The following is a 26,017-nucleotide window of genomic DNA, read 5'->3' as shown; positions in this document are numbered from 1 at the left end:
GACTATCTCTCTGACCTTATCCTATTTCTTTTCCAGAAATAATCTTTAATGGCTCAAATTAACGACCCAATGTCATCCGCTCAAGCGGAAGGAACTCAAGGGAATCCTCCTAGACAAATGTCCACTGAGATGTATTTGGCACAAATAACCCAATACCTTAGTTTCACCGCTCAACAGATGATCGAACTTCGGCAATCTCAAAGTGCTCTCGAGGCACGTATTATTAGTCTACAACGTGAGACTAATAGACCTGATGAACGACAGGGTGAACCATCGTTTGTCGTTAAGCCATTTACGGGAGACAAAAAGGAAAGAACCGAAGAAGCAATCTGCACATGGCTGGGACGATGGGAGTCTCATTTTGAGCTCTATCCCACACCAGATAGTACGAAGATTGCATACGTCGGCCGAGAACTCGGGGGTAAGGCCGCCGCCTGGTGGCGTGGGCTCCGTACAACGGGGAAATTGCTCGATACCTGGACAGATTTTGTCACGGTTTTTAATGAACCTCTCTAGCAGGAAATTTTCCTCGCTAGAAGACTATGTTCACCATGCTAGAACCCAAATCCAAAAATCGGGTCTAGAAGGGGACAATTGGTTGATAACTGGTTTTGTCAATGGCATCCCCAATTCAGACTATCACTGGATAGTGCACGATTCGGACAATTCGAAGAGGCCATTGAAATAGTTCTTCGCTATCAACGCACTTCGAAGAAGGACCACAACAAACCCAATGAAGCGCCCGGGACTAAGCAGTCGCAATTTGTTGGGAAACGCAAGACACCCAACGAATTCATGGATCGCGATTCTAAGCGACAACATCCTTTTTGCATATTTTGCAAAAAGAAGGGTCATACAAAAGATCAATGTCGAAAGCTCCAACGGAAAGAGCATGACAACAAAGCTAAAGCTACAGACCATAAAGGTTAGATTCCTAATGTCCTTCAGGTCTATACACATCATTTAAGTAATTGTCAATGTTCTTTCCCTCACTATGTATTGGGTCCCAATGATTTACTATGTGCAAACGGGTATATCAATGGATCTCCCGTACAATTTTTATTTGATTCGGGAAGATCACACAATTTTGTGAATGATCGTTTGGTTCAGATATGGGGAATCCAACCCACCGTAAGTGATCACACCTACACGGTGCACTTGGCTAATGGAAGAGTACAATACATCAATGGGGCGATTCATTCATTAGGAATTTCTATTGATACTTATATAGAGGAAGTAGACTTCCATGTAATGAATCTTTGTACCACCGATGTAATACTGGGTTATCCCTGGTTTTATAATATAAACTCTTCTTTATTTATTGATTGGGTTCGCCATTCCATTTCTTTTGTACTGAATGATTGTACGCATTTTATTCAATGTGTAAAAAAACAATCCCTCTCGATTGTTTCCTCGTGTCCATCAATATCCGAGTTGTCTTGTTCTACGTTATTTTATTGTGTACTTGATCCGGACATTCACGTTTACAATATCGATAATGTCCCGGTTCAATTAACATATTTTGAACAACAACAACTTGATGAAATCTTAAATGATTTTCATGATGTTTTTCCAAGTGAACTACCTGATGGGTTACCTCCTAAACGTAATATAGACCATCGTATAGATATTGTACCCGGTGTTGCACCAATAAGTATACCTCCGTATCGCTTAAGTCGATCCGAAGAAGATGAGGTATCTAAGCAACTCAAGGACTATTTACGAATGGGTTATATACGTTATAGTAAATCTCCATGGGGTGCACCAATTCTCTTGGTAAAAAACAAAGAGGGCACATGGCGTATGTGTATTAATTACCGACGCTTGAATAAAGTGACGATCAAGAATTCGTACCCATTGCCCCAGGTTGACGATCTAATTGACCGTCTCTAGGGAGCTTAGTATTTTACGAAACTTGATCTCCGTACTGGCTAACATCAAATACGAACAAGTGAGGATGATGTTCCTAAAACGGCATTTCGTACGCGCTATGGCCATTACGAGTTTTTGGTTATGCCTTTTGGTTTGACCAATGCTTCGGCTACTTTTCAACAAGAAATGAATGACATTTTCCTAGAACAACTTGGAAAATTTGTCGTTATTTTCTTGGATGATATTTTAGTTTATAGTCGTACATTATGAGAACATGCTAAACATGTCTGCTTTGTTTTACAAACATTGTGTGACAAACAATTTTATGCGAAGATCTCAAAATGTGAGTTCTTCAAGAAATCAATTACTTATCTAGGACATCTCATAACCGAACGAGGATTTGAAATTGATCCTTCTCGCATTGAGAAAATCAAGCTTTGGCCCACTCTTCGGAATATTCGAGAAGTTCAATCATTCCTTGGTTTTGTCGGGTTTTTGCGAAAGTCTCTTCGTAATTACTCCCAATTGACGACGCCGTTTACTGATCTTTTAAAAGGTCAAACGCGTAAGTCTACAAAACCTATTGTGTGGAATGCTACACTAGACCTCGCCTTTAAGGAACTCAAGGACCTGGTTTGCAAGGCTCCTTCACTTCTTTTACCTGATCCTTCAAAATCTTTTGAGGTTGAAACCGATGCAAGCGATTATGCTATAGGTGTTGTCTTATATCAACATGGTAAACTAATAGCATTCGAGAGTAAGAAACTTGATTCTGCTCAATGTCGGTATACCGTTCAAGAAAAGGAATTATTTGCAGTTATACATGCGCTCAAAACATGGCGCCATTATCTTTATGGAAATCGCTTTGTGGTAACTACGGACCACGAGTCCTTGAAATATTTTTGTGACCAACAAGACCTGAAAGGTCGTAAGGCACGATGGGCTGATCTCATCCAGGACTTTGATTTTTCCATATGATATCGTAAAGGTTCCATGAACACTGTCGCTGATGCACTAAGTCGCATCCGTGAAGTTAACATGCTTAGCTTCACTGAAATAACATCAGAGCTTTATGATCACCTTCGAGGAAAGTATCCTGATGACAATTATTTTGCAAAATATTGGGCAAGAGTTGAGTCTGGAACAGACACCACCACATCCTCGAAGGAATACTTCCACATTGCTAACGGTTTGCTCTACCGTAATGGGAAGGTTTGTGTTCTAGATTTACCCGAGGTCAAAAAAAGGATTCTTTTTTAATGCCATGATGCACCCTTAGCAGGGCACCCTGGAATACATCGTACACTCGTTCTCATCTCCACTCAAATTTATTGGCCTAAGATGCGTCCTGACATACATAGCTATGTGACTAAATGTCACCAGTGTCAGGTTAACAAAACCGAGCGACTTAAAGCCGCATCCCTTGGACATTCCCAATAATAAGTGGGAAAGTATATCCATGGATTTTATTGTTAGCCTTCCTCGCACCCAAAAAGGTCATGATGCCATCTGGGTTGTCGTTGATCGACTAACTAAAATGGCCAGATTTATTGCTACTAAAACCACGATAACAGCTCCTGAATTGGCTTACCAATTCGTTGACAAATTATTTCGTTCTTATGGGTTACTGATGGATATCGTGAGTGATCGAGATCCAAAGGTTACTAGGAACTTCTAGACGCAAGTCTTTAAGAAGTTAGAAACTACGTTGAGCATGAGCTCCACGGATCGTCCTCAATCCGATGGGCAGACAGAACGAGTAAATCAAATTATTGAGGACATGCTTCGAGCATACGTTGGTGCAAAACCAAAAAAATGGGAACGTTGTCGAGGTATTCCTCGCGGATGCGTGGAGTGAGGCGGGACCTCGGGGGTCCTGTACCGAAGAGCAAGAGAGAAAGAGAAGAGACCCACTACGTGCGAGCGTAGATTCACAGGGACACGGCCCTTCGACGCAAAGACGCGAGTGGGATAGCGACACAGAAAGACACGAAAGTATGTATGTATTGACAAGACAAACAACAAGAACACGAAGACAACAAAACACGAAGTCAGTTACAACCGAACAGGCCGGCGAACAGATGCCAATACCTGCTCGTAAACGCACAGAGAGGAATGAGTAGGTTGGAGGTGCTGCTGGAAGCACTCGGGCATTCCTCAGAGCAGCGCGAGCCTCCCGAAACCTGCATAGAAGGAAGCTATGGCGTTTGCAAACCAGAGAGAGAGAGAGAGAGAAGCCTTCGCGCGCAAACCGACAGCACTTCGTCCTCGACTCACCGCGATCCCTCTACCCTCCTCGTCTCCCTCCTTTTATAGGCAAGGAAGGAGCCGTTTCCCCTTTACTCCCTACCTACCGAATCTACCTAGGATCTCCTATGTACAAGTTAAGGCGCACGTGCATGAAGAGTCGGTTTCTACGCTCCGGTGCACGGATTCCGCTCGCGGACGGTTTTCTTCACGACAACGTTATCTCCCAATTTTGGAGTTTGCTTATAACAGCTCCAAGCATACGTTGACGGGATATAGTCCTTTTATGTTGATGTATGGTTTTCAACCACGAGCCCCGATTGATGTTAATATACATCATGATGAGTTGCGAAGTACGCAAAACTTTCTTCGGGATATGCAAGATATGTTGCATATTGCACGAGTTAATATAAAAACAACTCAAGATAGAGCGCGTTTTTATGCCGATCATTATAGGCAACCTCGTGTATTCAACCCTGGACAGAAGGTATTTTTACGCGTACCTCACAATTCTAAGGCATTGTCTACGGGTAAGTGCGCTAAGTTAGCCCCACGGTTTTGTGGACCTTTTATAGTCCTCAAACGCATTGGGTCATCAGCCTATCGTCTCGCTCTTCCTGATGGTGTTGGAATTCATCCAGTCTTTCATGTGAGTCGTCTAAAAGAACTTCTAGGTTCTGGCGACAATACAGTTACAACTGAAACTCTGATTACTTTTGAAGAATTATCTTCTAAACCACATGTACCAGAAAGAATTCTCGATGTTAAAACAAAAAAATTACGTACTAAAGAAATTCGAGAATTTAAAATAAAATGGATGGATAAATCAATAAAAGATGCCACATGGGAACTCGAAAATACTCTCAAAACTAACTTCCCTAACTTTCCATTGCGAGAGTGCAATGTTTTAAAGAGGGGGAGTATGTTACGGGCATGACCATTTAATATCCCGTGGTGAGAATTTACCGTAGTATTCTATACACGCGGATAAGTGTGAGGGTTAAACGAGAGTGTAAAGAAGGGGAGGATTACTTTTAATCCTCGGGATTGAGACAACCCATTAGGTCAAGTGTGAACTTGCCTGGGGGCCTTGGGTATCGCTATAAATAAGAGGCCTAGCTACCCTCATTTGATCATCTTTTGACTACATCAAGACTCTGCTCTTGTGGTGGGTCAACTCTTGTAGCGAGCGCGCCAGCACCAAGTACGACTTGACGCCACGACGGTGGTATGGGACTCCGATCGAGGCTTGAGTCCGTCTCGATCCCTTCGCTCGGGGGTGGTCGGGTGGATCGGCACCCTTCTTTCTCTTTCTCCTTTCTATCTATCATTAGTTTATCCTTATCTTAAGCTTACTTTAGTACCTAGATCTCTAATGATTTGGGTCCATGGGGTTCCCCCCTTTATGTATGGGGGCCATTGTGTTCATGGTCCATTGTGGTGGAAAACCCTCTGCGAGGGCGCGATTGAAGATTAGAGTTAGCAAGGGAGCTAGGCACTCTCTCGCATATATGATGTGTTTTGCTCACAATCCTGTGTGGTCCATGTACTTCCTATGTTGTAATTTCTTTATGACCTTCATGACCCTAGAGGTCGTGAAGAGTGTCCCCATAGTAGGTCGGGGTGTAGAAGGCATTGGAATGGGTGGTTGGTTTGGGATTTGGTAAAGTCTCTCTGTATAAGTGTGCCAAGTTTCGGGATCTTCGATGGGTGTTTGTTGTCTTGTTCCCGTAATCTCTTCCATGCAATGGCACAATCGCTACTCATGAGCATATGGTAGAGTTCCCAATATTGGGATGCCTCCCATGCTCGTCTCTTACGACATGTCATCTTGCGCATTTCTTTACGAGCTTGTACTGAGGTAATACTACCACTGAGTTGTGATATTGTAAGTTGTCTATGTAAGCACCTACAATCCTCATCATACCATCTATTTTGTGGCATAGATCCTACTTTACCTTGATTGGAGTGTTTCGTGTATGGGAAACTGCTATCTGCTACAGAGTGAAGGATGTGTGTGAGTTTCGTACTAAGGCTCTCTAAAGGTAGGGAGGGATCAAGGGAGGAGAGATGGGCTTGAACATGTCAAGCATATATGTCAGAGAGCTCATGTGTGAAATGTATTGTGATGTCATGGCGTGGTTGACTAGAGTTGGTGACGTTAGAGATATCACATTTTAGCTCAAAGTATAAGAAACTATGGTCCACGCCAATAGGACATGGGGCCACTCGGAAGGAGTTAATCATGTGGGTAGCTTCAGGGCGTCCTATTAGATAATCAATTGTAACACGTTCGCGTTCACAAGTGGAAGGATCACGCATAAATGGAAGGATAAGGGAAATTTTAGGGGTTTTTCAATGATTTTACAAAACACATTGATACCAGTATCATACATGTTCAAACATACTATGAAAAAGGTTAAAAATCCACTATTTTCGTGATTTAGAAGTAACTAAAAAAAGACGAATTTCAAAAAGATACATTCTCAATTTATATCACAAACTTTACAACCAATGTTATTTTATAAGAAACGATTTTTTAGAAATCATAAGAATTCAAAACACATGATTTTATATTACTCGATTTGTTACAAGCGGAATGTAGTTACACTTAATAGCCAAATATACATTCATGATCACTCCTTTACGGAGAATCACTACTATAACTAATATACAATGACGATTCCTCCTCATCATCCTCGGATGTACCAATCAGTGCATTATCTTCGTCATAAACCAAATGGTTTGACTCTAGATTATATGTAGCAGATCTCGTTTGCCTTTGACTCGAGCCACCTTGTAGACCTGGTAATTTTTCTTTTATTATATCTATTGTTGACTTCCTTAATCGTCCGGCTTTTGTAAGTGTGAAGTCGTACACGATGATATCCACATCAGAGATATCAAGGGTCGAGGTGTTACGAATGTTTCGCTTCCTCTTCCTACCTCCCCTTCTTGTTTGGCATTCAATCATCTCCAATGTATACTTACCTGTAAAAGCATTTGCACTTCTAGTGTTGTACCAATGAACATTTATAGACTTGATCGTGTTTTCTATTTCATGCATTAGCACTTCTAGAATTTTACCAACCCAAAATTGGTGGCCATGTGAGTTCTCATCAGCCGACGTTGCAATCAACATCCCCGCGGTGAGCTCTTGCAAATTTCCTTGCCATCTAGCTTCGGCTGCTTTGGTCATCCTTGGTCCCACATAAATGTCTCTTTGTTGTGGATGGACCAAGCTGTCATTAATCGCATTTACTAGTTGCTCTGGACTTCTATTTACGCGATCATGTTGCAACGACCATGTGAATGGCGTTTCCAAATTCCAATTATCAACAGATACACAATTGTCTATAATTTCTTTCTGATCACTATAAAATACATCCCACCATGACGTGTCTTGTTGTGCAGCATATTTCTTGGCGGCCTCAATATGCTTTCTTTTTTCTTCTAAAGCTTGGAGCCATGACCGTTTTTGTTCTAATACCAAGTCGCTCTGCAACTGTCCTTTCTTCTCAATTGGCATTTGCTTAGCTCCATGGACAATTGTACTCGGCATACAAAGTAATAACTGGCAACCACCTTCAGGTTCCCATGTTGTAGAAGATGAATATTGTTTAGCATACAAGAGTGTAGAACCACTTATTCCATTTTTCTTTATCAAAAAAATGTGATTGAAACTTATATTGTTTAACTGAGCAAGCACTTTAACATTCCCACCACCCCCATCTAATATATATCTCTTAAAGTCATATACCTCCTTCAAGTGTAACACTTTTGGGCGTGGTGTATAAGCATCACAAATGACATCAAATAGTTTAGGTAAAGTGAAAGCATCATGTCGAGACAACTGTCTGGAGAATGTGCTAAACATCTGATCTATATGGTCATGTGTGTGGCCAACCAAAAGGAAATTGACTTTCACTTTCCTAAACAATTCTAGGTTGACCAACATACTTAGATAGCCAAATACAGTTGAATTTTTGTTCTCTCTAGCAGTATTGTCCAATTGAATGTATAGAACAGGGGGGAAAGGTTGTCCCCAAGACATCAAAAGTCGGTGAATCACTGTAACTGTTAGGTTAGGGTCATTGTGAACATTGGGGTAAGTAATGAAGACGTGAGGTCGAACAGACCTATTATAAGCCAAGCATCCCACCAAGTGCATTTGAACAAGGCACTCATCATTGACATCTTTGGGGAGCCTCCGCATATGCGGCAAGCATGTCTTCTTCTGGTCCATGCCATCTATCATTAAGCACATGTATTGTTCGGGCCTCTTCAAACACTTCTCTCTATGATGCATCGCCTTCCTTCGTTCTAAGGATTGTGCCTCACGATGCTCTTGTAGTAACTTCTTACTCGTATCCTTTTCCATTGATGACTTTGCACCTTTAGCCAAACTTTTAAGATTTGCACAAATGGAGCAATACCCCATACGTACTTTACGAGGAATAATAACATTTGAAAACCGATCTCTCCATAATCTTGTGAATTGGCTATATGTGATCGACTTATTACGTGAGCCCAGCATATCAGATCGATAGACATCATAAACTTCCCGACGTGTATAATTATCAGAAAGATGCATCCTACCTGTAGTGGGCATTACTTCACAATTTAACTGAAAGTAAGTTTTCATCCAGCCAATAGCTAGTCTTCCAATTGCACCTTTCATACTTGGAACCTCTTTACAATTGAGCATCTGATCCCCGCTAAGTAGACGTTGTTGTACTCTATGTAGCCGCATGTTACTAACACATAACGCAATTTTGAATGCAACTCTACATATCTGTTGCGCATGGAAGATATAATACTCGAATGATACTTTGATCCCCGTACATTTGTCAGATACTAGTTGCATATGTGACCCGAGGTAAGTGTCTTGCTCATCACCGGTCATCGAAAAATAGTATCGCCTTAATTCTCGCAACTTTGATTTTCCAATCATAGACATACAACCACGGGCACACCATATTTTGTTGACATCAAATCCAATCTGTTTATCTGATGTCACCAAGCTAAATCTAGCTAGACTAATTCTTCGTGGGATTCTTCTAATATGCATAGGGCTCCCAGATTTCTCTTCCTGCATAGAGGTTGGTGTAACCTTGTTACAGTCTAATTCTTTGCTGTGACCATCGCCAATGTTATTCAATGTTTCCTGGGCACTTCCTTCATTCTCGATATCTTTATTAATATCGTATTCTTCAATAGAGAACTCTTCACATGTGTCATTATTTACATTCCCTGTAGATGAGCTCAGACAATATTCTTCGATAGAATATGGTGAGTCGGTCGACAGACAATATTCTTCAATCGAATATGGTGACTCTGATGACAAACAATACTCTTCAGTAGAAAACGATGGGTCTGATGACAAACAATATTCTTCAATCGAGAACGGTGAATCTTCACTCATGGCTTAAGGTCTAGATAGGGCTCTCTAAGTTATGGGCTTAGGGTAAGGAAAAAAACTAATAAGCTCCTCTCTAAACATATACTCCTCTCTAAACATAAACTTCTCTCTAAACAAAAGCCAAATCAATAGAATGTCTATATTATGTAATATTCTATTAATACAATACATCAAAAAATTATTTTTAATAAAGTAATTGTACTTAAAATATCAATTATTATATAAACTAGATCTATATAAAGTTAAATCAAGTAAAATATAAAACTAATCATTAACAAGCCATGAATATGTTGGATTAATGTTAAAATCATTGGCTAATTAATGGCACCCATTTTGATATAGAACGTCTCACTCATTGGTTCTTTAATGCTCACCATTTTAAATATTAGACTTATCAATCATTGGTTAATTTATGCCCACATCTTTAATACACAACATTTGAGAGTCATAAAAATTGTTGCTTTTAGTAATCAATCATTGGTACATTCATGAACCTCTATCATTGTCTCATTCATAACCTTTGAAGTCATTGTAGGTTGTTATGACTATAAAAGATTGATCAATATGGTAGTTTGACTTTGTAATCATTAATACAATCATAAGTTTCTCTAGTTAATGTGACTATGGTTACCAACTAACTATCCTCAAAGTTACCAACCTTGGTTAAGGTGACTATGGTTACTTTAACCAATGTTTTCAATCCCTATAAATAGGAAGACCTCGTCATATTTCACTCACCAGAGCGTACAGAGCGTACAGAGCACACAGAACGTAGAGAGCACATAGAGCACACAAAGCACACAGAGCACAAAGCACGAAAGCGCGATCTCCGCCTCCACTTCCACACGATCAACCATGTCTTCAAAGAGAATCGAGCGCGAGGACTCCAGGTAGGCCTCTGACACTGTGGACATTTTTGTAAATATGTTTCGTTTCTCAAGAACTCGATACGTCGTATCGAGTTCATGTATACAATACAAATATTTATACATGAACTCGATACGGCGTATCGAGTTCATAATTTAATTTTGCTTTTTATACAGGAACTCGATACGGCGTATCGAGTTTGTGTTTAAAGTTTGAATTTTAAACAGGAACTCGATACGCCGTATCGAGTTCCTGTTTAAAGTGTAGGTTTTAAACAGGAACTCGATACGCCGTATCGAGTTCCTGTATATAAGAAGGCTTTGAGAGAGAAAATTTGTATTTTTGGGGTAACAAATAATTTTGGGATGGAAAAGATATCAAATTGTCTGGCAAAATCAGTCTTTTTATGTTGGCTTTCCTTACTTTTAAAAAAAAACATGCTCTAATTATAGGTGTTTTATGACCTACTTTAGCTTAAAATAGTAGAAAATGATCCACAAATTGCCTTTACGATAGCAAATTCTCGTCAATATAGGTTTGGAATCTATATAAGTCATACCTACTATTTAAAAGAATATATAACCCTTTTTACTTATTACGATATATATTTTCTAGGTTGAATAGCCCTGCCTATAATAGATTTTTGAATATAGGACTGCTCCTGGGAACTGTTCTTCATGTTAATATACAACCTTAATCTACGTGACTACCTAACTTATGTTTTTGCATATACTTTCTTAAATAGGTCGTTTGAAAACCTGTCGGACCGACCGGTGAAGAAAATAAAGCTTCGCATACAAGGTTCTCCAATCGAAGCCCAGACCAAGGTAGCTCCTGAGACCATGAAGAGAGGAAAAAAGCTTCTCTTTAACGAAGAGACAAAATCTCAGCCACATAGTGATGTTAGCCAAAAGAAACTTGTCGCCGCTACTGGAGGTGAAGACCTTCCTGACCGAGATCTAACGGACAAGGAATGGTGTATGCAATATGTCGACTCAAAGAAAAAAGTCGTATTGTATACAACAAAGAAGAAGGGTGAGGGGCAACTTGGAAAGGAAACCCCATTTATGTATGGCCGTATTCTACGATTTGACTACGAAGATGTAGATTTGGCCAACATACTGGTAATGATAGAGTGCTCCAAGGGGGTACGTAAAGTGTTCCTTTCAGAAGACCTTTTAGTAAAGGAATCTTGTGGGCCAGAAGTGTTCAAAAAAGCACTTGATAGCTCACAAAACCTTATTGTTACCTTGAGGCCTTATATACAAGGCCATGTAACTCTAAGAGATGAAGTGCCCTCCCCATTGAAGCCAACAAAAAAGGTTTCCAAAGTCCAGTCAAGACCAGCAAAGAAGAAGACAACGAAAATGTCGGATACGGATTCAACAAGTGAAAGCGAAGAGGAGGATAATAAGGGGACGCCAGGAGCTGAGCTGGCCTCGGGTGTTTTGTCATCTGAGCAGAATAAAATAAGGAGAGAGTTAATGCAACGGAAGCTGGTCAGGAAAGGGCAAGTATTTAATTTGCCTATAACACACATCCATCGGCCCCCTATTGATGAAAAAACAGGTCGAAGACCACTTGAGATTAGAGAGCCTCACCGCATGCATGTTCAAAATCTCAAGAAAAAAATGAAAATTAATCCTCATGCCACTGTGGTGCCTTTTATTGTTATGGTAGATCCCGAAGAATGTGAAACCATTGAAGATTTTGATATTAGAAAACATGATCAATATAATTATTTTGTCATTGGTGGATCGCATTCAGTAGAGGCACGTCGGCAACTTGTGAGAGAACATCCAACCACTTTCTTCTTCAAGTATGCCGAGTGCAAAATTTATGTTGGGCTCACAACCGAAGAGGCTAAGCTGTTGGCATGGGACCATAATAATGATAATGACTATAGGCAGAAAATGTCATCCATTGAGCGTATACGGTTCTTCCACCACGAGTATTTAGATGTGAAACAAAAGTTTGGTGTGAAGTTACATCCAGGCCTTCGACGTCAATGTCTGCATGAAGTCGGCATTGTGGTAGATGATAATGTTAGGTCCGATGGTCTTCGAAAGTATGAGTCTTGGTTTCAATTGGCGTTTAGAGATGGAGAAGTATGGGACCTACAAGATCAAATCTTCTCAATGTGGGAGAATAAGGAGGTAAAGGGTCAACGACAAAAGAAATGTAGGGTTGACCCTCAACTAGAGTTAAAGTCACAAGCCGCCAAGAAAATTGACTTGACAATTGAAGAAGCGGCAGATGACATGAAGCTGTCTCTATGGAGAGCGATGCAAGGTATTAAGGACGAGCAGCTTCTTGTGTCGGTTTTGTCAAGGGTTGTGGCGAAAGATTTAAGCCTTGAAGAAATGGTCACTGAGTTCAATAAGTCCCTCAAATACTGAAATTGTAGTCTATCTAGAGTAATTCAAAGTTCTAATCTTGATTTCTAATTTTACAGTCATAAGGTGTACATGAAGATCCAAGAAGTTATGATGAAACAACTTGGATGTATAACTTGGGAACAAGTGACCGAGGATTATCCTCTAACGTCTTCGTATAAGGCGTTATCATAGTATTTTATTGCATTCAAGGATTGGGTTAGTATTCATGTTTTTTCATTACCCTTTCATCATATGTAGAGCTTGTATAATAATACCTGATGTCCTATTGCTTCTATTAGAAACCGTGTCAAGGCAAGAAACAAGGAGAAGTTAAGGATATACACGATTTCCCTACATCCTTCCTTGCACATCTCGAACGAGCCAGAAAAGAAAAGGATCGTCGCTTAGTCAAGGCGTACAAAATGGAGGAAGATGGCTCCTTTAAAAAATTTAGCCACAAAAAAGATATTACAAGAGATCTTTACTACAATGTGGTTTGCGGTGATGTCATCGACTTGATCCAAAAGGTGCCAAAGAAGGAATATACGCTAATGATTGCGGATATTCCTTACGGATTTCAAATGGCTGGGTCATCATACGACGATGAACCGTTTAGGTTTAAACAATTGGAGAAGATGGTCAAGGATTTCGCTGAGCTAACGACCGCATCCTTGTGGCGAATAGTTGTCTTTCATAGTATGGACCAAGGGTACTCGGTAGCTCAAGCTTTGAGATCTCGTTGCCATGGCATCGAGAACCTTGCATGGTAAGGATTATTTATAGGTGTCTTTCACTATATTGCATTTCTTAAGGTTGTTGAATCTATTCTTAACTCGATGTATTATTTTTTATAGGATCAAGACCAATGTAAATAGAGGGCCAACTTTTCGGTTCGTTAATGCCATTGAATACATAATGGTTGGCTACTTCGATGAAATTAAGAAACAGAGAATCAAAGAGCATTCTAATGAAGTGGGAGGTTCAAATCTGTTGGTATATCCAGCAGTGACTCGGAAATTGCGACATGTCACCACGACAGAACGGGGACTTGTCAACCCATACCAAAAACCTCAACGACTTATGATGCGCTTGATCGAGATGTTTTCTGTCGAAGGAGACTGGATATTAGATCTCTTTTCTGGCACAGGTATTCCTCGAACTAGGGTAACGATCTTGAGATAACCGATCACTTTTTTTTCGTTTGACAACTAAATCTTCTTGTTACTTACATCACAGGAACTATGTCAGCATGTGCATTGAAGCTGTTTAGAAATACAGTTGCATTGGAGAAGGACAAGGACCAAGTTATATTTATTAATATGCGGATTAAGGCTTTGTGGGAGTGCCCAGACCAGGATGAGGAGGTCGGTGCAAAGAACCTCGCCAATACAGAAAGGTTTCAACCTGCTTTGTGAGAGCCTATTCCTCCATTAGCCGGCGAACCGGGGGAGCTAATAGAGCTTGATGATGAGCTTATAGAAGATATTTTGTTGGCTCGGCTAACAGGGGAAACCAATGCATGTATAGCCGAAGACAGTTCTACACAAGATGATGAAGAAAATGACGTTGATGAATTGATTGCTATGTAATAGACTCTATGAAAAATATGACACTGACGATTTGTTAAGATTTCACATTATTAATACAAATTTTGGGTTTTACCTAGTGGATTCTATTCTTTATAATCTTCTATATGTTTCAATTTTATTTTTATATACTTGATTAGTAGATTTATGACATTGGTTTCACCGCGTGCATAGCTGACTACCAAACTTATGGAGAAACATGAACTAGTTTAAATGGAGGCTGATTTTGGTCCAAGCTAACCTTAACAGAACATGGCCCTATAATTGTTGCCATGACTGTCCATGTTGTTATTATGGATCTTTGTCTTCTATTGTTAAAACTATTATGTTTCTATTCCATTGCTGCTTAGATTGTGTAGTGTGTTGATAATGGTTCCGGTTGCGTTATCGTTCGGAGTTTGATCTTGTGTGAATCACCTAAGCAATAGAGTAGACCAATTTTAAATACAGGTATGAAAGCCTAATAGGTTTGTTATTTCCACGACATTATCCTAAAGTTCACTGCCTTATATTGTGCACAATTATATACACATATGGTTTGATCCCATATGAACAAACTGAGGAATAGATTAGATCAACTTTAAATACAAGTATTGAATACTTTAATAAGTTAGTTATTCCAATCACTTATCCTAATGTGCACTATCCTACATTTTCCACAATTACATACATGCACGTATGGGTCAAAGTATAAATTATATCTCATTTTATTAGTATGGATACAAGTACACCTCATATTTTTGTAAAACTTACCTAATTAATATAAGTCTTTAAGTTAGTGTTTCCCTTGTCGCACAGTAGTGCCATATTGAGCCATAGTTGAACTTTATTATGCCTACATTAACTTATCAACATGTCTAAACTTGCATGATTTCTAATGATCTCCACTCGTAGATCTATCATGTATTTTTATATTTGCAAATTCTCATCAAGTTGAGGAACATGTGATACTAGTGCATCCAATTTTTGTAGAGAGGGTGTATTTGCTTCATTTTAAGAAGATTCTACAAGTGGAATGCGCAATCCTTCCACTTGTGAACGCGAACGTGTTTTGTGCTTTCCCCTCCTCCATGTGGGAAACATGTGAGCTCTTCCGAACCTGGCCACTTGGCTAAACCATTATATATGACCATATGGTGCTGACTGCCAAGTTCGAGCAAATGATGGCCAAAGCTCGTGGCGTCCGCACCTTGATCCTTTGATCTACGTGTGGTGCCTATGTCTAAAGGATTGACATTTACCATTTCTAGGTTTCTATTCATTTGAAATATTGTGCATTGTCGGGATTGGGTTCTCGCATTAAAGTCTCCTACAAGGAATACTTCTCCTTGGGAAGAATATCAAATTATGTCATCCGATAGAGGTTCATATGGGGAAGGCCCATGTGGCACTCCTTCATCAACTAATCTCGCCTCGCCAACCAGATTATAACGAGAGCCTTTCGGGGGGAAGTAACAAATGGCGAAAAATACTGCCTTGTCCTTGCTTGTGGAGACTTTCACCCACATAAAACGAGCTTCTAGGTCTATGCTCAGTATTTCTATCCTATTATGTAGCTCCCTCCGAAACAATATTGCGACACCTCCAGATCCCCTGGAAGTGTATCGACGTGAGGTTTGTCTAAAAGCCGACTCCCAACGAAATCCTTCGACTCGTGGGAGTTCCCTATTTGGGCTTTGGTGTGTTTCTACTCGGCAAACTATATCTGATTCCTTTAATATCTCCTCTAGGTGGCCGGGGTGTGTCCAGAGTGCGCCGTTACAATTCCATAAGGTCATCCTATGTGTGTTTTCTATCACATGGGCCACACGCCGTCAATTAGTAGTGCGATCATTTATGATCACTCACCCATCTCGATAAAAGGCGCGATGCCCTTCTTTACGAGCTTGCATAACCTTTGGCATACAACTCTTGCGATGCTCAATTTGCATCTTGGTGTGGTCTTCATCGAGATAGATAGGGTCCCCACCCAATCCTCGAAGAATTGGTCTCTTCTTAAAGAAAGTGATTCTAGATTCTAAGTCTTTAAATTGAAGAACTAAGGCTCTCTTCCTAGTTGTGTTGCGTCCGGCCCTCCAAGCTTTGGTGATAGGTAGGGTCGTTGAGAGAGAGAGAGAGAGAGAGAGTAGCCATTTAGTATAGTTAGTGTGTGACTATACTCCATTGTGACACCCATTGTAAGTAGAGGTTTTGACACACATTTATTAATATAATTGCGTGTTTTCACCAAGAGAGAGACAGAGACAAAGACAAAGATTATATTATCGTCTTCGGAGGTCAAATATGACCTATGAGACCAAAAATATTACATTTCATACGTGTGAAAGTGAGTAGTGACTCTCAATGTTCAAGAACTTTACCAATGAATGTTGCAATCGAGAGTGCACATTGTGGTTGTGAGAGAAATTTGTGAAAGGATTGGGCTCGGTTAAAGAGATCTTGAAAGCATGGTCGAATATGATCAAAGGTAGAGCATTGTATCAAAGTGTGATACTCAGACTCATGAACTTGTTTAGGGCAAAGTGTGCATAGCCGACCACTCTCATCAGTTGTACCCTAACACCCTGTCTCAAATCGCAATGCATGTGAGCTAAGTCGCACGGAAGCAATGGTTCGAATGGCAAATAACATGATGGGCGCTAACATATATCGATGTGTACGGTTTGAACCCCGTTCCGCAAAGAATATGGTTTTCTAGCTAGGTGCAACATGTGTAGTATAATGTGTGAAGTGTGAGCCTCCACATTTGTCCCATGTCATGATACATTGGTGTTGCAAAAATGCCTCATTTATAGAGGATTCAAAATCAAGAAGTAAAATGCTTATATTTTCAGTTTTACACGTCTTTCCCATCTACTAAGATCCTTTTCACACTTGTCAACATTTACTGTTTCCAAAAAATGCAAAGTGAGGGTCTCTCACCAGATAGGATCACATATATTTGCATCTTGAAGGCTTGTGGAGACACTAGAGCAAGGTATGTTGAACAAGGGAAATTGCATGAAGCTTCTGAATGCTTTGAATTGATGAGGAATGATTTTGCAGTTATGTTGGGCAATGCGTTGCTAGATATGTATGTGAATTGTGGTATGCTCGAAAAAGCACTAAAACTGCATGGTGAGCTTCTTGTTAGGACTGTATACTCTTGGAATTCACTCATTGTAGGGTATACTCAACACAAAAATAGTCACGAAGCAATGAATTGTTTCCAGAAGATGCAAAGTGAGGGTCTCTAACCAGATAGGATCACATATATTTGCAGTCTAAAGGCTTGTGGAAACACTAGATCTATTGAAAAAGGGGAAACGATTCATGATGAGAGTATAATTAAACGTCTCTTCATGGAGAAGGATATCATGCTTAACAATGCTTTGGTGAATACAAAAGAAGGATTTGAAAAATATCATTTTCTTGGTATCGTAAATGTGGAGCAATAATTGAAGCCCGAGAGCTTTTTGATGAACTATTGCTGGTTGGAAATGTGGTACAATGGATTGCCATGTTATTGGGCTATATTGAGCATGGTAAGAATGAGGATGCAACACAACTCTATCCTCAAATGCTTCTGCAAGGTCTCTTACCTAATATGATGACATTTTTTGGTATGTTGAAAGCAAGTGGCAACATGGGAGAATTGGTAGTAGATATTGAAATGAAATTAGATTTTGAGATGGATCTTAGTTAAACGAAGGATCTATGGCTAGCCATTGTCTTACACAAGACGAGCTTCGAAAGGATAGTTGCTTTGTTTCCAACTATTTTGTAGGTTGTAGCTAATATGCCTTTTTTGAAACTAATGGAAGGATATTTTGTTTTGAAAAAAAAAAACATTGTGTTATTATCATAAGATTTCAACTTGTCTCTTTATTGTGTTGTGATGTTCAAGGCAGATAAGGGACTATTATAACATTGTGTGGAAGAAGTTCTAACATTCTACATGGAGAGCTTCCAATCAAACATTCATTGGAAAGCCACAACACCAAAGTTGGGGAATCATTTATCCACTTACTCGTTACACCAACTCACAATCCCAACTTCATATACTTTGGAAGCCGTAGTTGACAATATTGAAGTGTTGACCCAAGTGATTCCTATTACATATTGAATTGAATATCACCACATTATTCCCTTCACAAAGCTTATGATATAGTATGACATGGCATTCTCTAGCATCTCAAGCGTAGGATTTCAAGAATGCAATAGATGTGGAAGATGGGGTAGGTGTCATAAAGTTGTTGACTGCCTCTTGACTACCAATGGAGCTTTCCAAATACGCAACAAATGGAGCCTTTGTACAAACATTGTACAAAATGCCGAATCACTTGAAGTGTATAAATATGAAAATGGAGTTCTAAACTTTAGGCTTTGCAACATTAATGTTTTGGTTAGATTATTTAGTTGATTCCTTAATAGCCTCACAACATTGACTAGGGTGCATTTTCCACTAGACAATGATAACAATTACATTGGCCTAGAAAAGCTACATCGAAAAACTACAAAGACATCTTAGAAAGAAATTGGTAATAATTGAATCATTCATAGAAGAATTGATAGAAAAAAAGCCCTTATGTGTACCTCTCTATGTAAGGCTATCTAGTGGAGACGAGAAGGTCATGCATTCAACCATAGATTATCCAATGGAATATACTAAACTAGTACATTAAGTGACATTTTTATTGGTAATCCCTAATACCAAAGAAAGGGACAACAGAAATAAGTGATACATTTTGTTGGCATCATTTTATATCCACTACAAATTATAATCATAGATGCCAGGTTTACGCTCTAAACACTTAAGGTCATGGCTTTATGCGTGAGGCAAGTTGTCTAATCTTACAGTCTTTCATGTTTGTAATTTCAGGGCTTTACACTATGACTTTTTAGCTATCAAATTTAAAACTCGACCAAAGGTAGAAAATGATAGCATTGTGTTATAATTGGCAGAAATTTGAATTTACACAAAGATTAATTAAAACTACTGAGAAACTATAAGTTTAAGTTTGATTCTCTTATTACTTGAATATATATTTCAAAATTTAAAGTATACATTATTATGATTATTAATCAATTTAATTTAGTTGAAAATTTAGTGACATACATCACCATGAAGCATAGTTTATATTGCATTGTTGCATATGATCTTAATGTGCTTTTTGCATTCTTATATAGCTTCCATGCTCATAGAATGCATCATCCAAAATACATATATGTATATAAATTTCTTTTCCTTGCATATGGATACTTGTAGGGAACCTAAAAACACAAGCATAGGGTGCATGCATACACAAAAAAGTATAGACAACAAAAGATAATCTTTCGAAGTTCTTGAGTGTGTGCCAAACAATAAATCCATCATTGAACCCACCCGATCCAACACAAAAAGGAAAAGTGAAGGGGGGGTGGGATTGATAGATCCCGTGATGCAAACGAAGGCCTTGCTAGGCAAACTAGTGGTCCGGAGCCTACAACCTCCTGAGGCACCTTGGAAAGTTCTATGGCGGCGTAGATGGAAGATGTGGCTGCCAAGACAAGGTGGATGTTGGCCTAGCAGCCCATTTTGGGGCTTTGTGCCAGAAATGAGGCCCAAATATTGGGGAAGTATGCAGAGTCTTTGTGCTATCAGAATTATGAAAGCATGGCAAGAAATCAGAAAGGGGATCATATGTAGGTGGAGAAATGATGCATATGCGCAGATATACATGCCAATTGTGTGGAATCCATTGATTAGAGATGTGGATGGGCTGATGATAGGCCAAAAAACAGGTTTCAAATGGGCTGAGTTAATCAATGCCCAAGGGAATGCATTAGTGGAGTGGGAGAGGTTTTTGTCCAATGAGGTGGGCACTCAAAAGGCTAGAATATGGAGAATAAGCAGGGGTAAAGGCATGCTCAAGAGAATTACAGATGCCATTGCATGCTACAAGAATACATTGGAAGAGGAAGAAGTAACAACCTCTGAAATTGCGTGGACAGGTCTTATAGATGCTGAAAACTGTTTAATTGGCATTAAGGGAATGAAAGTAGAATCGAACGAGGTATGCTACTACAAACTAGAGCACGGAAGGGCAAGAGGTGAGCAACCAGTCTTTCAAAGAGAAAAGCCGATTAGGCTGATCGTAAAAACTGGCAAGAATATGATTATTGACCCTAAGCCAAGGGAGATCACACCGGCGACAGTGTGTTGGCCTATAGAAGGGCATTTGGATCAGTTATCATGGGACCCAGCCAGGTATTTTTGGAGAACTCAAGGACAAACTTATGGGGAAAAGCTGGTTCAATTTTTCAGGTATAACACGAAGATTGGGAGGCAAATTCTTCTAGAACAAAAACATGACAAGGTTGTGGCAAGGAAATTTTGGATGCAGGAGGGCATAAGTGAAAGGAGACTAGATAAATTCTGGAAAATGATATGGCATGACAAATATGACCGCAAGATAATGATGTGTTTATGGCTTATTGCACATAGAGCCTTGCCGGTAGGGACGTGGGGTAAAGGCCCCAATGTAGACCCTAGATGTACTGCATGTGGACAGATAGAAAGCATCTCCCATTGTCTATGGGAATGTCGTGATGCAATGGCTGTATGGGGAAGGGCACTTCGTTTGCTTTGCCATGCCTCTAGTTCGTTCACCCTCAACTGGGGACATGCTTGTTGGATGTGTCTTGACGTTGATGTGGCGACATACGATAGCACATGCAATGCTAAGTACAGAGGGGAGAATGGCATTGTTCGGCTGATCCCTGACAACGGGGTACCTACAACTTGTGTACAGAATCAAAAACTTGAAGATCTTTGGATGTTGCTTGCCCCCATTACTATATGGCATATATGGACAACAAGGTGTACCAGGGTATTTTCCGCACACAAACGCCCTCCAGTTGAATCGATTAAGCTAATTTGGCACACACTCATAACTACACTAAGAGCTCAATATGAGCGGATTAATGGTACTAATGATGCTGCAGACCTAATGAGGCTGAATTTTCGAAAAAGATGGTGTACGACATCGATGGCCGCAGCAAATGGAATGGATATACTATGGAAGTATGATGTACCCAGATGGTTGTTTCCCCCTCCCATTAGTTGAACGAGAGGCGTGAAAGACATGGCAAGTGGGATAGTTAAGGTAGGTGATGTATCTGAAAGGATGGCTTGAGTCATATGTAAAAGTGTAAGATAAATAAGTGAGATCTTGTATGTAGGCTAGGATAATCTTGGCACGGCCTACCTGAGAAAGGGATCGTGTTCATGTATATTTTAACTAATGGAGTATATTCTTTTTTGGAAAAAAAAGATCAATGAAGAAGTAAAAGAATTTAAGAATGTATAAACGCAAGTATAGGGTGCATACATACACAGAAAAGTATAGACAACAAAAGATAAAGTTTTGAAGTTCTTGAGTGTATGCCAAATAGTAAAAATCCATCATTGCCCTCACCCAATCCAACAAGTAAAAGAATTTTAAGGATGCATATACGCATTTATATTAAATGGCCCATTAATTATATGTGTATCAATATTTTAACACATTCAAGATAGCAGCCAACAAAATGAATAATGAACTTACATTATTAGATCCTGACAAGTAAAGAGTCAAGACATGCCACACTAGGGAAGAGTCGATCAAGAGATACTATGTAGATGATTAATATGTAACCATACAAATAACAAATCATACACATTTCACACGTGCACACATACCTAATAACATTTGTTCACATCATTGGTCATTGTTATTGTTGTTGTAGTAGTAGTTTCTCATTTGCTTCTACTTGTTTTAGTTCTTCCTCCATTTCTTTTAGAAATGCATAGTGTTTATGTGAGGGTCCGATGGTATCTGGCACATCAACCGGGTATTGATCGATGAACTCCATCCATGGATTTAAACCTTGCAATGGTTTAACATCTCGTAAAACTTTCCACACCACGCTATTACACTTAAATCCCGACCCTAATGCCACTTGCCAAACTTTATCACCTTTCTTCAACCTCTCTTTAGCTTCACAGTAGGCCATTACATACCACAACCCACTACTTGATGTGTTACCAAACCTATACAAAGTCATCTTGGTGGGCTCGAGGTCATAATCAGATAAGGACAAGATCTTGCCAATGCCTTCGAGAACCGCTCTCCCGCCCGGGTGGATACAAAAATGCGTGAACGCTTTCTTGAAATCAAGCGAGTATTTCTTTTTCTTCATATTGAACACCTTCCTTTGTATGGTATTTACTACGATCTTAAGGAGCTCGGTGAAGGGCATAAAGTTAGGGATGAGTTTCATGATGCTAAGAGTTAGAGCTTCGGATGCTACATTGAGCAATTCGATGCTTAGGGATATGCCCAAGAAACCATGTTCATCCTCCCTAGAGTAGACAACATTGTAGGATGTGTCACTAGCCGCTGTGGTTGTGCGGAATGACCCTAGAAGCTCGAACTTGGACCTCTTCCGATCTTTCTTCTTGTTCGACAATAGTAATGCGTAGGACCCACATCGGAAGATGCAATTTGTCACAAGCATTGACCGATCGTTCCCACAATACATGGTCGATGTGATATTCTCAGTTCCAACAAGGACCACGAACTTGTCTTTATTCAGTCTCAAGAGATCTTTGGCAAGATCAAGTGCTATCATCCCCGCGGCACACCCCATACCGGAGAAATTGTATGTCTTCACATCCTCCCGCATTTTGTAGCGATGCACAAGGTGTGATGTGAGAGATGGGCTGGGATAAAACATGCTCACATTGACAAAGAGGTAATCAATTTGTGAAGGATCAATTCCAGTCTTAAGAAGGAGCTCATCAAGAGCACCAAACATCATGAGATCCATCTCATCGATCACGTCATTGTAGCTTGGATGTTTTTGAGTGATCGTCTCACCAGAGGTATATCTTAACACGTAAGGGGGGCCATAGACATCATCACCAAGACCAGACTTCAACAACAATTTGAGTTGAAAGACCATGTTCCTAGGGGTGCATGATTGTCGAGCTCGCGTGATTTGTGCACATAGTTTTGTGCTGAGTTTCAACAAGTCATCGGGCCGGAAGGTGGCAAAATCCACAAGGTAGACAGGGTGTGGTTTGAGTTTGTAGTAGAGGAGGGTGATAATGGACAAGATTGAAATTATTGTAGCCCAAAGCTCGAGCGAAGAAAATAGTGTCGATATGTAGATGGAATAAGTAATGGAAAGAGAGACGAGGACGAAGAGGAGGATGGGGAGGAGGACATATGGTGCATATGTCTTGACAAAGAGCTTCACAATCAACATGTTGAATTCATGGGAAGATTCCCTTGTTCCATTTCTTGAACTTGTTCTTTCATCTAATGTTGGTGCAGTAGTAGTAGTAGTAGTAGTAGTAGTAGAAGTAGAAGTAGTAGTAGTAGTAGTGTAAGTTGTTGTTGAGCTAGTGTCATGTGAATGTGTGTGAGGAAGGACATGAACGCTTGTTTCCATGGCCTAAGCTTGATTCTATGGAGAGAGTGAGTGACTAATGGAGTGAGAAGTGAGAATTGAGAGAGAGAGAGAGAGAGAGAGAGAGAGAGAGAGAGTGTGTGTGTGTGTGTGTGTGTGTGTGTGTGTGTTTTCTAGTGAGAATGAGCAAGAGAGTGAATGAGAATGAGTAGGTTTGTGAGGGAGATCTTAACTATTATCGATCATCACTCTCCTCCTCCCAATACCTCCCTAATAAAAGTGTCATAGAAAAGAGCTCTCCTCCTCTCTCAATATCCCTATAAAAAAGATGCCATGGAATAGACAAAAAGCTACCATTAAAGCATAGGCATCAAACATTTATTTTTCGGATGACCTAACTTCCTCAACAAATTTGCTAGGTAATGTTGATATTAATGATTGTCAATTAATACACATTGGAACTCATGTGGCAGCCATGCTCATCTTTGGCGTTCTAGTTCACTTTTCCTTATCCAAACCAAAGAGTGAAAAGTGACCCATATTTTAACCTAACATCCCCCCATACTTTTATGCGAATATAACTTGTCAATTTTAACCAAAGGCAGAGTCTTTCAATAGTCTACTTAAATATTCTTGATGTTATGTCACACTTCGCTACTCCAAACCATACTACATACCACTATGTTTGACCATATGTTACATTTTGCTAGTAAAACCTATAGTTGATATGTTTGTGAAGTACTATTTTTTCCAATGAAATGTACATTGACATTGAGCTTTACTACAATCAACATTTCCTTAGACGCAAGCTTGCGCCTCATTTTCTATATCGGCGAAATAACAATAAAGAAGTTCCCCTATGAACAACATCTTTTCCCATCATAAGGCTTTCAATACTTTCTCCTTTCTATTGTTCTTCATTTTTACGCCATAATTTTGACTTCTTTCAAGCTTATTACTGATTGCATGTAACATAGAATTAAATAATTGTATTCATAAACTTGAAGAACTTGTAATCTCATTGTTCACGTATAATAATGTAACTTATCATAGTTAAGCGTTAGCTAGAATATTTGTTTCATATGCTAAAACCCATAATGCCCTAACTAGAAACCGACAAAATTAAGGCATGTTGAAATTGTATGTCAAAGAACATTTCATATTAATGCATCAAAATGGTGTTTTATGAAGATCCACGACATTTTCGTTATTTCTATATGTAATGTTTTGTGTTTATATATATAAAACATATATACAACTTAGAACATCCAAAGACCTAATATACTTTGTAAGCTAACTTTTTAAGTTTCATCCTTTTGTTGAAGCCTATGCCTAAAGGTTCTCGCAATATGTATACTTTGTGAGAGGCAAAAAATCCACTTGACAATGTGTTAGAGCCTCAATCTTTTGCATGTAAGAATTATTCTATGAAACATTCTCTACAAATTCTCTTTTTTTTTTAAATTGTCTCGCACATGTTGTCATGGTAAGGCAATTTAATTGCTTTAAGAGTATTGACCACGGAAATAAAAAAGCAAAACTTTCTACAATATTCAAGTTTTATCTTTTGTATCATAGCTCTATGAAATGTGAAACATTTATAACCTCTCTTTCAATGATAGTGCTATTAAATCTTCATAAATGATCTAACACTTTCTCATCATGATCATGAAAATGAGCAACTTGATTTCGGGTGGTGGAAAAGGTAGATAATCCTACCTATTATGTTCTGATGTATTTGAAATGTGTCACAATAGTTCTAACTTCTCATCTTCCATAGGCAAGTTCACTTTCCTTTCTAAAGGTCCAAAAAATGTCAAGTGACGCATTTATTAAGAAATGGCCAATATGGAACAAGTGCAATGGCATGTCATACATGTTGTGCAAGAGCTACATTGTATATAATCGCTTCTAGTGTGATAAAGTTAATAAATGATTGCCCCATGTAGAAAGGTTATTCTTTGTACATAGTTTGTTTATGACTATGGCTATGTAGCCAAAACATTTGTAGGCTTCTCTTCCACAATGTACACACCAAATGATTGCTACCATGTGAGATTTTTTCTTATCTAGACTCATAAGGCCTCCTCTATCATCTTGCAAATATTCAACCTTCCTACTAAAATATATACCTTGTTATCACTTACCAACCTTTGATGTTCATCAAGAATTTATCAATACAGTGCAAGACCCAATTGTGATCTTGAATTGTTTAACCCATAGTATGA

The 26,017-nt window shown here is 39.4% G+C and overlaps 1 pseudogene; it reads right to left on the bottom strand.

Moving 5' to 3' along the window:
- Positions 1 to 21,752: 21,752 nt before the first annotated feature.
- LOC147862649 (3-ketoacyl-CoA synthase 13 pseudogene) lies at positions 21,753 to 23,740 on the bottom strand (annotated as a pseudogene).
- Between the last annotated feature and the right edge of the window lie 2,277 nt (positions 23,741 to 26,017).

This window comes from Azolla caroliniana, unplaced genomic scaffold, assembly GCF_043228905.1.
Source record: "Azolla caroliniana isolate FFs.n. ecotype wild unplaced genomic scaffold, voAzoCaro1.0.p SCAF_6, whole genome shotgun sequence".
Taxonomy (NCBI): Eukaryota; Viridiplantae; Streptophyta; class Polypodiopsida; order Salviniales; family Salviniaceae; genus Azolla; species Azolla caroliniana.
The sequence above is the reverse complement of the archived record's forward strand: the minus strand, read 5'-3'. Positions and strand labels throughout refer to the sequence as shown.